Source organism: Nycticebus coucang, chromosome 1 (genome assembly GCF_027406575.1).
Source record: "Nycticebus coucang isolate mNycCou1 chromosome 1, mNycCou1.pri, whole genome shotgun sequence".
In the NCBI taxonomy this organism is placed as follows: domain Eukaryota; kingdom Metazoa; phylum Chordata; class Mammalia; order Primates; family Lorisidae; genus Nycticebus; species Nycticebus coucang.
Window position 1 is genome coordinate 188606134 of NC_069780.1, and position 15558 is coordinate 188621691.

The window sequence follows — 15558 nt, forward strand, 5'->3', positions numbered from 1 at the left end:
AATTTTGTTGATTCCAAAAAATCAACTGGTGTGTCTGGACAGTGCAAATAGCCGATTTAGATTAGGCAGGCAGAGAACTTGAGTGCAAGCCTACAAATTTGCCCTGGACACACATGTGCCTATCTGTGTGATCCTTCAACAAGAAATTGCCAAACTCTCGGTTGTTGCTTAGTTTATTTGCAGCACAAAGGGGCTGAAGGAGATGATCTCTTAGGTTTCTTTAAATGTGGACCACCCCAAGGTTCTGTCACGACCTCACCCTGAGTGGCGAATGATGGCCCTCAGCGGATTTGCAGTACACCCAAAATCGCCTGGATTGTGCCACATTAAGCTTGATGGTGTACATAAAGCATCTGCCACTCTGGTGCTGTTGGTCAAATTGCTGTCATTCTGCAAAGCCTAATTTAGAGTGCGTCGGGATTGCTGGAAACTGTGGACAAGAGTTCCATCTGTAAACACATGCCACGTGGCAGAAGTTCATCCTTGCCTTAGCACCATCCATTCAAGTGAAGACACTCTGGGCTTCTCTTTCAGAGTTGGTTGTTTTTAAAGAGTTTTGACAAAGTCTCTTGCAAAGTAGCTAGAAAGAAGTGGCTCAGGGTTGCTTAGCACAGGAGATATTAGGAACTTAATTGTCTGTGAAGACAGTCAAGGAATAAATGAGCAGCTTCTGATATTGTTGAAGTGTCACTGCCATTTGGCTAGTGAGCTTGCAAGGGACTGATTAGTGAGGTCAGCAAGTGCTTGCAGCCCTGTGTTATGGTGTTTCCATCTTCGAAAGGGAAAGGAGTTCTTTGGTGGGACCACTTGTAGAAATTAAATATCTTTCATTTCTTTCGGACTGAAAAAGAAGCCTACTAAGATGCTTTTCTGTTACTTGGTTTTAAAAATAAGGACAAAGAGAAGAATGGAGACCCGTTTATAAATGCCATATAAGGTGCAATTAGTTCTAGGAATATTTTAGCCTTCTATTTTTCATGTTTTCCTTTAAGCTTTTGGGCATTATCACCTATAAAGCAAATTTTCTCTTACATGGATCTGACTGTCAGACTGTGCATTTCTTAATTCTACAGTTCATGAGCATGGACTGTGGCCTGACTTCTTCTCACAGCCATTTGTTGACTGTGTGTGATGTGCCAGCTGCCTGGCTAGGAATGGAACCCAAATGAGTGGGCAGCACCTGGTGTTCATTGAGGTCAAGTGGAGAAACTTGCACCCAAACATATGAGCAAATGCTCTGTAGTGAATCCACACCATGTGGGATCACTATCAAGCTTTATTGAGGGGCACCACTTGGGTTAAATCATCAAGGATGAGCAGGACTTCTTAAGAGAAAGATTTTCTAGAGAGGGGTAAATATTTGCAAAGCACCAGAAGAGAGAAATGATGTGGCTTTTGTGGAGAAAGTACATTTCAGCTGTGGCCAGAAAGTGCAGGGAAGGATGGGAGATAAGGTTGGAAAGTGAGGCCAGGGACAGATCATAGGAGGCCACGTTGCTCAGTGAAGGAGGTTATTTGTCCTTAATTTTATCTTCACAAATAGCACTTCTGAGTTTTAGCAATTTTAATGCTCTTCACTTGAATCTTTGAGATGTATAGGTTTCAGCTTCTGCTGCACATTACAGTGACTTGAGATCTTTATAGACTCTTCATGCTCAGCTATACCCAGTACCAATCAAATCAATCCACTGAAACCCAAGCATCAGCACCTTTAAGCATCCTAGGTGGTTACATATTCAGCCCATTTTGAGAACCACGTTGTTGTCTGTGCTATTTTAGGTCAATTTTAGGTACCACTGGCTCACCTTTGAAATTCACATCCCTTCCTTATGGTGATGGTACTTTGTCACTTTGTGCACCAAATGTGACAGAATCTGTGTCAAAGTCACATATGATTTTATAGGCCATTCAGGGAAACACATACTTCAGGGGAACTTTCATATGGCATCTCTGTCAATGGCTTCCACCTCCCTCCCCTCTTCCTAATGGCTTCCTGTTTGTCGTCTGCTCCTAGAGCAAATCATTTATGTGTAATGCACCTGCCTCTGGAGTCACTGATTTTAAATAAGCAAAGGAGAATTGGAACAGTTCTCTGCAGCATGGCAGGGTTGTGGAATGCTAAATCTTTTTATTTGTTTGCTTTTTAGCGTAAAAAGGCAGAGCAGCTTCATTACTTGGTATATTTTCATCAGTTGTGTAATTTTGGAGGGAGGGTTTGGGATCAAACAAAACTAGAGTCTCTGTCTAGCAAATGAGATGGTGTTTAAGCTCTGAAGCCTGATGGGCTGGAAAGTGATGGACATGAGAGAGCAGTACAAGGGGACTGGGGTCCCCATCTGACCACTAAGCTGTGCGCCCAAACCCTCATCTGTCTGAACCTGTCCCCCAAATCTCCTGGTAGAGACTTTGTTCTCATTGGGCTGGTAAGGTAAACAAATGTAACAGCTCACATAGAATGTTAAACACAATCCCCGGGACCCTAAAATGTCCATATCCTTCTGAAGCAGGAAGGAGATTATGTAAATGGTACCAATGCTATTAGAGTTGGAATTGACGTTTCTGAAATTCTTCACAAAGCACATGTTTATTGAATAGCCTTCATCTCTCAGGCACTGTGCCAACCTCGGCTTGTAAACAAAGACCCAGGAAGAGAGAAACCCTATTCCCAAGTATCTTAAGATAATCACTGTTCATGTTTGAGTAAGCCCCCACTGCAGAGGATATAATACAATCATTAAAAATAGTGCTTTAGAGCCTTGTAAGATGGCTCAGCACGACTTCCACCAGATGTTACTGTGTGAGAAAAGCAAGATTCAGAAAAGGCACATAAAATGAATGATTCTATTTTTGTAAACCTGTGACAAAAACTTCCCCTGAAGATGCACATTTACACAACGAGCATCTGAACATATAGGTGGGTGAGGGAACATACAAGGGAAGAGAGGGGGTGGCCGCCATGGTGAAAATGGTGTGTGGGATAAAGTCTCATTCAGGTGGATTTCTGTTATGTTTTCATAAAGAGATGCATTCCATTTTTGTTTTCCTAGTGGAAGATATATACCTTCTTGAATTTAACGTAAAATGTTTCTCAGGCTTTAATTCTGTTATTTTGAGTCCTAAACCCCAGCACCTCAGAATATGATCTTACTTAGAAATAGTCTCATTGTAGAGATAGTTCAGATGAGGGATGCTGGGTGGGGGGTCCCCTAATCCAACATGCTTAGTGTCCTTACATGACGATGGCCACCTGAAGGCACAGGGAAAGGCCAGGCAAAGACAGAGGCAGTGCTTGAAACAATGTTGCCCCAAGCTGAGGACCACTGAGGATGGTTGGCAGCTGCCAGAAGCTAGAAGAGTCAAGAGCAGGTCCTCCTGTCATGTTTGGAGGGAGATGGCCTGCTGGCACTTTGATTTTGGGCTTCTGGCCAGAACCATGGGCCAACACATTTCTGCTGTGAAACCTGGACCTTTCACTCCAGTTGGCTTCTTGGGGCTGGCTGGGGTTTGGGTCCGCGGCCTTTTCATGAATATAAGCAGAAGGCTGGACCTGTGTTCTCCTCACAGCTGCCTTTCCTCTTTTCCCTTTTGCCTGTGGTGAATGCTGACGACTTGTGTGCTGGGAACGTGCCCAGGCCTCATGCCAGCTGTGGGGACACAGCACATGACCAGGTTCTTGAGACATGTGTCCTGGCACATGGACCTTTGGGAGACCCAAGAACTGTGGAGTGTCATGGGCCTGTGGGAGAACCCAGGGGGTCTCTGGAGGGTCCTATATGCACAGATCAAGGACTGATGCTGGCCTGGGGATTTGGGGGCTCCTTTTTCCACAGAGGAACCCATGAAGACCAGAAGTAAGTGTCCTGCTAGCCTGGTTGGATACTCAGAGTCAAAATTATATGGATTTATGGAAAATTAAGAGCTAATATTTGAGGTAAACGCTTACATGTCACACAATGTTCAGTACCATCCAATGATCTGCAAGTTTATCCACTTATTTTAACCTTACCACATCCTAATTCTATAGATATGTTAATGTGGCTTTTTTTTTTTTCTAATGGAAAACTGTAGCACAGGGAGGTTAAGTCACTTACGCAAGGGCACACAGCCCATAAGAGATGTCTCTAGGATTTGAATCCAGGCAGCCTGGCTTTGGAGGCTGGGCTCATAGCAAAAGGCGACAAGACCTCTGGACACTCCAGTGCTGAGTGAGTCCCCATTCTAAATACTTCACATTCACTAGCTCATTAATTGTGCATGGGTTCTTCCATAATATGAGCATGTAAAATGTGATTTGTCTTGGCTTTACATACTTTTGGCAGTATTTTAACATTTCTGAGGTGACAACATACAGTTTTGGTGTTCATGTTCTAAATTGCTAGAAATAACCAAGAGAAAAATTTGCAATAATCTTATTCCTTAAAAGAGGCACAGGATTCTTGTCTTCTAGAGGAGACTAGGCTGAAAATCCCACTCGATAGTTTGCAGGGTGATTGTGAAAGAAGAGTCCGAGCAGGCCCAAAGTACTTAACAGAATCCCAGCCCCGGGGACTGAGCACAGATGGACACACTCCTGAGGCCACCTGGTTCTGGAAGGCCAGCCCTTTGTCAGGGGCCCCTCCGGGCCACTCACTGCATCAGGCAAGCTGACCAGATGCTATTAGGACCAGCTCCCATTCCAGGGGCCAGCTTGTCCTGTTGATGTTACTGCCTTTCTTAATAGCTAAGGAGTTAAAGTAGAATCACTGAGAGTATCTTTCCAGATGCCTGAGTGAGATGATTTAAGTACATAAGGATAGACGCAATGTTGTAATGATTCTTTTAGGTAAAGGGGAACTAGGCTACGCAACCATTTAAATGGCTGGATTTAAAAGTTAATGAAGTATTCAAAAGCCAATAGAGTAAGGCAAGGAGAAGGCAATGGGGCTGCAGAGATTTGATGAAGACAGGAGACAGGCCCCTTCTGCAGCCATGGGGGAGGAGAGGACAGAGATGTCTGCAAACCACACCAACGCCTGCCATTTGTCAGCTCCAGCAACACCCACTGAACAGCCAAGACTTTGGCTTTCCTCTCACTCATGAATTTCTATCCTCCCTCGCTGTCCTAATTCTGAGAGGTTTTCCTGGTGTTTATTGCAGCTTGTAAAATGTTAGCCCTTTAGCCCCATTGGTTTCCAGATAAGAATCACTGCATCTTTCCCCAAAGCATGTTTTTTATAAGGAGGATTGTTTTTTTCATTTGATAATGCAACATTTAGTTCCAGCATTAGAAAGAAAAGAATGTGCTATTGCCTTTAAAAGTGTTTTTAAATTAGAGATGAGGTAGATTTGAATTCCGTATGCACAATGCTTGGTCTCTGGTTAATGTGCTCACAAGTGATGGAATGACAAGGTCCTGGGGGCTAATGACCATGCAGCCAACCACTGGAGTCAAAGGTCTAAAGTGATCCCCAGCCTGGTTGGGGGGAGGCGGGGCTCCCTTTGACTTGACCTGAGGCTCAAAGTTTCCAGATCAAGCTAAGCAAGATCAGGGCTTACTGCGTGGGTGGGACCCCCTCTCCCTACTGCTCATGCAGGATGGCCAGGCAGGGGATATCAGTTTGGTATGAGCATCAGGTGTTAAAGGGCAAAGGGCAGAGTGGAGGTCATCTATAAACTGCATACTGTGGGGTTGAAAATGGAGTGCTCATTTCAGAATCCCAGGCAGAGGGGCCATACTAGGGTCAAGGCCCTGAGCAGTGTCTATTGTGTTACAGAAAGAAGGGGAGTCTGGTGTGGTCTGGGTGGTCCACAGAGTGGGTAGCATGGATGACTAGGTCAGTGAGGAATAGGGGGCAGCTCCTCATGTAAGGCCTGGTCGGCATGGCAAGGACTGTGGCTTTTATTCTGAGTGAGGCAGAGATACAGTGTGGTCTAGGCCAAGAAATGACCTGTCTAAGGTGACACAGTAGGAGGATCACTTCCATTGTCATGTTAGATTGCATCCTCCCAAGCAAGGGCAGAGGCAGTTTTGGAGCCTACTGCAGAAGTCCAAGCAAGAGATGGTGCAGGGGCCAAAGATGGGAGCAGGGGCAGGCAACAGAATGTAATTGTGACAGAAAATAAGGATGATTCGGAGGCTTTAAGACTTGAAGACAAGATGATAAATTTGTTACCAAGTAAGAGGGAGAAGTCTGAAGGTATATGTCAACTTTAAAGATTGTGTTGCGTTTCTAAGTAGAGATATTGAGTGAATAAGCAAATACTCAGAACAACTTGGACTAAAAATGTGAACTGGGGTCATAGTATGTGGATATTTTAATGGTTAGTTTTATGTATAAACTTTGCTACACTATAGTGTATGTGCATGTGTATAAAATACATAAATATATTATGTATGAAGAGATATGTTTTAAAAAATTAGCTCACTCAGTTGTGGCTGCTGGCAAGTTTGAAGGCATACAGCAAGCTGGTAGACTGGAAACTCAGGCAGGAATTGATGCTGTCAATTCCTTGAGCAGCTTGCTTTCTTCTCTGGGAAACCTGTTCTTTCTCGTAAGGGTTTTAATTGACTGGATGGATCCCACTAATATAATTAAAGTTAATATCCTTTACCTAACAGCTAACAGATTTTAAATGTCAACAATATCTACAAAAATACCTAGACTGGTGTTCGATTAAATAATAATGTACTATAGCCTAAACCAGGGGTCCTTAAACTTTTTAAAGAGGGGGCCAGTTCACTGTTCCTCAGACCATTGGAGGGCCAGACTATAGTTTAAAAAAAAAAGCTATGAACAAATTCCTATGCACACTGCACATATCTTATTTTGAAGTAAAAAAACAAAACGGGAACAAATAAAATCACACCACCTCATGTGGCCCGTACATGTAATATCCTATTGGTTCTATTTTTTTGGAGAACCCTGACTAACATAGATGTTATTAAAGCTATGAAACTGTCTGGATTGCTAAGGAAGTGGATACATTTAGGGAAGAAGGGAGAGCTTCTTCTCCTTGCATTCTAATGTTGGTACACAAGGACAAGGAGATGGAAAAGGAAGGACCAATGAAGTAGCGGAGACGCTTGCAGACAGGAAAGTACAGCAGGGTGAAGAAGGCCCAGCTATGTCAAATGCAGCTGACGGCCAAGTTAACCAAAGGGAATCAAATTGCAGAATTGGCCTCTTACTACAGAGAGGCCCTGGGTGACCATGAATGCAGTCCTTTCAGTGCAGTGGAGAAGGAGAGCATGGTGGTGCAAGTGGGTCGAGGAGTGAATTCCAGAAGAGGAGTCAAGGAGAGGTAAGCAGATATGACTCTCTGCAGAAAAATTGCTGTATAGGAACCAGTAGAGATAGGAAGGGTCAATGTTTTTTCTTTTTAAATGAAAGATGAGATGCTGAATAGCAAATTTCTATGCTGAAGGAAATTATCTTTCCCTTGAAGAGGGAAAGCTGATGGTGCATGAGGGAAAGGGGGCCTTGCTGGACAATGTCCTTGAGGAGGTCAAGAGGATGTGACACGCAAAAAAGTTGGTTTTGAGTAGGAGCATGGGTTTAGCTGTAGCAGTTGTTGTTGAAGGTGAGTATGCATCAGAAGTCACCTGAAGGTTAGGATGATATTGTGGGATTGTTTTGTTTATTTGTTTTGATTTTTGCAAATTAAAGATTTATAGCAACATGTATGTGGAACAAATCTACTGGTATCATTTTTCCAACAGAACAAGCTCACGTCACATCTCTGTGTCTCATTTTGCTAACTCTTGAAATATTTTAAATGTTTTCATCATTATTGCATCTGTTACGATGATCTGTGATCAGTGATATTTGATGTTGCTATTGTAATTGTTTTGGGGCACCATGAGTGGCACCCATGTAAGATGGCAAATTTAATCAACACATGTGTGTGTTTTGATTGCTTCGCCAACTGGATATTCATCCCCCCATTTATCTCCTCTTCCTCTGGCCTCCTTATTCCCTGAGATACACAGAATATTAAAATTAAAAATGCTGAAACGGCCTCTAAGGGTTCAAGTAAAAGGAAGAGTCATACCTCTCTTACTTCAAATCAAAAGCTAGAAAGGATTGAGCTTAGTGAGGAAGGCATGTTAAAAGTCATAGAGGCTAAACTAAGCCTTCTGCAGTGAATAGTTAGCCAAGTCATAAATGCAAAAGAAAAATTCTTGAAGAAAATTAAAAGTGCTTTTCTAGTGAACACACAAATGATAAGAAAACAAAGTAGCCTTATTGATGACATAAAGTAAGTTTTAATGGTCTGGATATGAGTCAAAATATCTTAATCCAAAACCTAATAAAAGCAAGGCCCTAACTTTCTTCAATTGTATGAAGACAGAGAGGTGAAGAAGCAGCAGAAGAAAAGTTGAAAGTTAGCAGAGGTTGGTTCATGTGGTTTAAGGAAAGAAGCCATCTCCATAACAGAGTCTGAAGAGATTCAGCAAGTGCTAATGGAGAAGCTTCACCAAGTTATCCAGAGGACCTAGCTAAGATCACTGATGAAGGTGGCTACACTAAACAACATACTTTTAAAGTAGACAAAACAGCCTTGTACTGAAAGAAGGTGCTTTCATACATAGAGAAGAGAGGCTTTAAAACTTCAGAGGACAGGGTGACGCTCTTGTTAGGGTCTAGTGCAGCTGGTGACTTTAAGGTGAAGCTAATGCTCATTTACCACTTTGAACTCCTAGGGCCCTTAAGAATTATGTTAAATCCACTTTTTGCTCTTTAAATGAAAGAAAAAAGGCTGGATGGCAACACATCTGTTTATAACATGGTTTATGGAATATTTTAAGGCTACTGTTGAAACCTACTACTCAGAAAAAAATATTTCCTTAAAAATATTACTGCTCATCAACAATGCACCTGGTCACCCAAAAGCTCTGAAGGAGTTGTGGCAGAAGATGAATGTTGTTTTTCTCGCCTGCTAATAAAACATTCACTCTGCAGCCCATGAAGTGTCATTTCAATTTTCAAGTCTTATGATTTAAGAAATACATTTTGTAAGGCTATCGTTGCCATAGATAGTGATTATTCTGATAAAGCTGAGCAAAGTAGATTGAAGGCCTACTGGAAAGGATTCATTATTCTAGACACCATTAAGGAAATTCACAATTCATGGGAAAAGGTTGAGATATCACCATAACAGGAGTTTGGAAGAAGTTGATTTCAACCTTCATGGATGATCTTAAGAGGTTCAGGACTTCTGTGGAGAAAGTAACTACAGATGTGATGGAAATAGTAAAAAATCTAAGATTAGAAGTGAAGCCCAAGTGTCTTGGCACAGTAACTGAGAGAATGCCAGGAAAGCTCTGCTAACCAGTGTGATGAAAGTGTGTCAAATGCTCTGTGAAGCTAGTGAATGATGCCCCATGATCATATCAATGTACACAGCTGTGATTTAATAATAAAAAAAAAACACAGCAAAAAAAAAAAATAAATAAAAAGAAGTGAAGCCCAAAGATGTGATTGCGTTGCCTCAATCTCAGGATAATACTTTAACAGATGAAGAGTTGCTTCTTATGGACGAGAAAAGAAAGGGATTTTGTGAGATGAAATGGAATGTATGTACTCCCAGTGAAGAGGCTGTGAACATTGCTGAAATGACAACAAACGATTTAGAATGTTACCTAAACTTAGTTCATGAGGCAATGACAGGGTTGGACAGGATTGATTTGAATTTTGAAAGAAGTTCTTCTGTGGTTAATATGCTATCAAATACCATGGCATGCTACAGACAAATCTTTCATGAAAGGAAGAATCCATCAATGCTGCCAACTTCACTGTTGCCTTATTTTAAAAAATTGCCATAGTCACCACAGCCTTCAGCAAGGTGAAGTCAACAGCCTGATCAGTCAACAGCCTTCGACGTGGAGGCGGGACCCTCCATCAGCAACATGATTATGTGACTTTCTGCAGGCTCAGATGATTGTTAGTAGTTTTTAGCAATAAGGTATTTTACATTTTTTAGATATAATGTTATTACTTACTCAACTACAGTAGAGTATAAACATAGTTTTATATACACTGGAAAACTAAAACCAAAAAATGCATGTACTCTGCTTTATGGTGATGTTTTTTATCTCAGTGGTCTGGAACAGACCTCTCAGTCTCTCCACAGTGTACACAGTAGCTGTGTACGGAAGGAGGAAGTATGGACGGAGATACTTGTGAGGAGGGTGTGGTGGAGGGAGCCTGGTCCTCTTCCTCTTAGAGCTTCCACCTTCCTGGGCCTATGGGCCTCTGTGTCATTCACTGAAAGTTGAGGGAGGGGAAGTTTTGAGAATTTGAGGAAAGGCAAAGTTGGTGAAATAGACATCTAGGAGGAATGGGAGAGAGTAAACCAGGGCTGTAGGGTCGGATGTACCCAACGTCACCAAAGGCCCATGTAAGTCTCTCATCATGAATGTAAAGATCACCCAATATGTGTTTTTCCAGATATGTGTATACTAGACTGGTAGAGGGCTGGGTGTCAGGGTGACTGTTTTGCCAAGCAAGGATGACCAAGCATGAGGGCCAGGAGAGTCAAGGCCAATGGAGGAGAGGAGCTCAAGGGACCAAGAGGCCACAGGGAGACTAAGGATGGAGTAGTAGTAGTCTTAGCAGAGCTGGATGTAAAACCTGCTGGACATGTGGGGTGAGTTGACAGGCACAGTGGGGTTAGTGGGCAGCACAATTGGATGTTGTGAGATTCAAATCTGGGAGGCTCTATGAAGGACAGAAGGGAATGGTGGTGTCATGAAAACAACGAAATATAACAGTGACATGGATAGAGTCCTGGAACTAGGGCAGGAGAAGGAGGACAAAGCAAGTGTCTCTGGGGAGGGGAATCTGGGCTGAGACCTGAAACCCCATGTGAAGACTCTAGGTAGAACATTCCAGACTGAGAGAGTGCCTGGGCTCTGGGGGAGAATGTGATAGAGCTTGTGGGAAACACAGCCAGGGCAGGAGGGGTGTGCTGGGGAGCTCACCAGCAAGGAAGGTCCTGACCTCAGATGCAACTGGAGAAGGGGCAGGAGGGCATGATGCCTTAGGCCCTGGGAAGGAGTGTGGACTTTATCAAAATAAAAAAGGGACGCCAGTGCAGTGAAGGGTTTTGAGGGAAGGAGTGGTGTGACCTGGTTTCTGGTCATTTACCCAGGGCTGTGCCGACAGGTGTGCTGATGTGGAGACCCAGTGAGGCTGTGCTTGCTGAGGGACTGCATTACCTCGCTTAAGCCCTTCAGCAGCCTTAGGAGAGAGGTATCACTGTTTTCTTCATTTTGCTGCTGAGGAAACTGAGGCACAGAATTTGACTCAGTGAGCAGGGGGCTAGGATTCCAGGATTTGAGCCCTGGCAGTCTGGTCTCATGTGTGGGACAATGGCACATCTCCTGGGGAGCAAGGGGTCTGGAAGCTCAGGCAGGAGCGGGAGTGCTGAGGGGAGTGAGCGGGTGGGGGCGGTGCAGTGAGGTGAAGAGATAAGGACGCCTCCCAGACCGGGCCTGGGTGGGAGGCGGGGGCCACGTGCTGAGAGATGTGAAGTCTGATGAGGGTGCATGAAAGTGGGGAAATAATATGCTCTGAACATATTGCATGAGATGCTTTCCAGAAACGCCAGTGCACCTGGGGGTGGGCAGTTGGACGTAGGCACTGCAGCTGCACAGGGGCTGTGGCTGGAGAGGTGGATTTGGGCCTCATCCAGGTGTAGAAGGAAGAGGGTGGAGGGAGAAGAAGGGAGCTTAGCGGAGGCTGAGCTACCCCAGCCTCAGAGGTTGGGAAGGGGATGTCAGGAAATGGAGCAGCCAGGGAGGTGGAGGAATCCCAGAGAGGACTGTGAGCACTTGGCTATGACCATCTCGTCACCCTTCTCATGGGGATTTGCGGTTTGCTGACTCCCCTCCTCTCAGGGCACTTTGATCTCTGCCAACGTCCTGTACTTCTACAGCCCAATGGAGAGTGGCCATCGTCTCCACTAACCCACCAGTGTATGGGGGTGCCAAGACAGGAGACTGGACATCAGCCTTGGCCAGATAAAGGCACCAGCCATGGAGGTGTAAGGTCCAGCTCACAAATGGACCACCAGCCTGACCCCCACCACCATTCCCTGGAAAGCTGTGTCCCTGGGCCCCTTTGGGAAATTCAGACCAGCCCCATGCAGGAGCGCCTGTGGGAAATGGATCCCTCTGCGTCTTTCCTTTTTCCAGCATTTCTGTTTTGTTTCCCCTAAAAAGGGCCTAAATTCTGTTCTAGTCTTGGTCCTCAGCCAGCTTCAAATTTTAAAAATTGTTCCAAACCCCTCTTTCCTATATGTTTTGGCTTCACATCGAAACTGATTTTGAATTTAAAGTAAACATGTGTAAACATTTATTTAACATCTTTCTGCATTAAAAATATTAAATGGCAAGATATTCAGAATTATCCAAGTTGGTTAAAGATTTTAACTGACAACATTTAAATACAGTATTCCATTATGTCGCCCTTTCTGCAAAGATAGTAAATGATTTGCTTTTCAAAATACATTAAAAGATCTTTGGCTTTTGTGCTGTATCTCTGCATAAAATTTAATTGTTTTATTCGGAGACAATAAAGAAGAAATCTGAAAGGCCAAGTCACATCCTGGCAGTGAATAGCTTAGCCCAGTGTGATCACAGCACACCAGAGGAGGAGAAATGCCACGCAGATAAAATAGCACCGGGAAGAAATGAAAACCTGTTCCTCATTGCCTTTGGCCATCTATATGTGTCTTTGACACACTGATGCCTTTGTCTTCCTTCAGGTAATCTAGTCCTTGTGGGACATGAAAACACAGTTTTAATGATATGCTCTAATGTATTCCAGGGGCACTGGCGTAAGAACTGGCAGTTGGATTAGGTTCTGGGTCATTTATTCTGACTTTAGGTCTTCCATTATTTTCAGCTGTTTGTCTTGCTCATGTTCTGCCATCATTTTGAAGCCTCTCTTTCACGTGGAGGGAAAGTGCACGGCTGCACATGGGAGCATCTTCCCAATGGTGGAAGTGCCCAGGGTGAGTGGAGGGGATGTGACGTTTCCCTGCTGTGGAGAAGCATCCACTGAACCGCGGGTCAGGAATGAGGCTCGGCTTTTGTTTTAGGAGAGATGACTGGCTGCTTCCATCCTGTGTGATCAGATTGGACTTGCACTGATTCATACTTCCTGCTACAGTTGTATATGGCACTTAGAATTATTATTTTAATTAAGCTATTTCACTTAATACCATCTCAACCCAGGGAGCATTATTATCTGAGATTCGGCAACGAGGAATTAACTTGTCTCTGTTAATACAAGAATAAGTGATAGTCAAAGTTCAATGTTGCTCTAAGCCTCACAATGGGCATTTCATTTATATTTTATTTAAAGTAACAATACTTATGCTATTTTTATTATTATAAAAGAGATACATGCTCAGGGTAGAGAAATTTTTTTTTTTTTATTAAATCATAGCTGTGTACATCAATATGATCATGGGGCACCATACACTTGTTTCATAGAATATTTGACACATTTTCATCTCATTAGTTGACATAGCCCTCCTGGCATTTTCCTGGTTACTTTGCCAAGACATTTACATTCCGCATTTGCCAAGGCTCACATGTACCCTTGTAAGATTTTAATGCTGTCATTATGTGTCCACCACCCAGAGAAACCACTATTAACATTTTTTTTTTTTATTGACTTCTAGGCTTTTCTTAGAGGGGTGTGTGTGAGAGAGAGAGTGAAAAAGAGAGAAAGGGAGAGATATTTTAACTTCATTGGCTTTATGTTGTAAATACATTTTATATTCTACATTTTATCATTAAGATACTATATTATGAGTATATTTCCATGTTGTTAAATTTTTTTCCATAGTTTTAATAAGTAATTTATCTCATGACTGTATCATAATTTATTACCCTTCCATTTCTGGTGACTATTAAAATCTTTGCCAATTTCATCATTTGATTTTTAAAAAGGTGCTGTAAGCAACTTTATGCATGAATCTTGGTGAAAGTCTTTGACCCTTTCTTTAGGTATGTCTTCTAGAATAAGATTTCTGGATCCCATGCCATGTTCTTTTGTGTTTTTTGTTTGACATGGTCTCCCATACAAAATGATTCTCTGAGGTAGGCCAGAGAGAGTGAAGAACTGAGGTCTCCTCCCTTCTTTGAGGCTGACAGCATTCGCACGCTTGCCCATATGTGGAGGGGATGTGCGTGTGCGTGAATGCATTCTAATTTTCTCAGATTTGCCTTTTCTTCAGCATCAATTCCTCCAAGATCCAAGCTATAAACTATGAGTCTTAGTTTGTTGGAAGTGTTTTAGTCTTTTTATAGGTGGTTTTTGCAGGTGTTTTAATACGATGTTGGGAACAGCTCAAAAATGGTAGTCTGAAATTATTTTAATCTTCAAAACCCCCATCCTCCCAGGACACTTAAATCTTAAAGATATTAACATTTAAATGTGTTCTTTGAACTTCTTATAGAACTGAATGTCATAGCTGTGTCATACCAGCCCTCCTTCCAAGGCCCAACCGCTAAGCATACAACCTTCCAACTTATTATGGAACAGCACTCCTGTGGAAATCTAGGGAGGTTAAAGGCCGAGTAGGTCATTTCCATTTTCCCTTCAATCTTTTGTGTCTTCTGTTTTATCTTCTCTAAATTGTGAAGTAATTAGATTCTTGCATTATTTTCCTTTCTGAATTTCTATAAACATTAACTTTTATTTTCCATATTGTTTTACTGGCTGAACAACGCTCCTCTGGATTGGTTCGGAGCACACAGCAATTCACTTGAAAATGATCTGTTTTACATTTATTTCCTACTTCATTATTCCTGGCAGAGGCTCAGTCCCATCACGGGGTTCTGATGTCTTTAATTCTTCGTGGTGTGATGGGTTCAGGGCACTTTGCTCCCCTCACTTGCTTTGTTTTGATTTTCACGTTGCTTTTCTCTCTGCGATGCCCCTCGGCAGAGTGTGTTTTCAGATGTTGCTGCACATCTGGTCCATTTATAGAGAATCACTTCCTATCGTGTGCTTCCTTTCCTAGGTTTTCCTTCCAATTCATGGAATTGTAGAACAAATGCTGGCCTTGCTGTTTTCTCTCCTACATAATATCTCTGACACTCTTTTAGTAACTTTCTTGATTCTATTTCTTCAGTTCAGTTTCAAATCCTTCAAAACTAATAGCACTGCAAGGTTAAGAGTTAACAAGGTTTAATATGGACGTTATTTTAGGAAAAGCAAAAAGTTAATTTATATTGTGCTTTCAGTGATTTTATTTTGTTTTTACAATTTTGTATATGTTTTTTATTAATTGGGCCTCCTTGAATGTTATCTCTTGTTATCTTGGTATGTGTTTGTAGAAGAGAATTCCATTGGGAAATGGCAGTGGGACACGGATTTTTATTTTCTTTCTTTTTGATAGTAATTCTCCAAAGAGAATTCTTTATGTTTCCAATTTGGGCAAAGCTTTTCATCCCAGAGGAATTGTTTCTTAAGTAAGTTAGAGACAAGAAACTCTTACAAATTGCAAAGCATTCTCCATGCCACAAGGCTGTTTTTGAAAGAGATCCTCTCCTCCAGT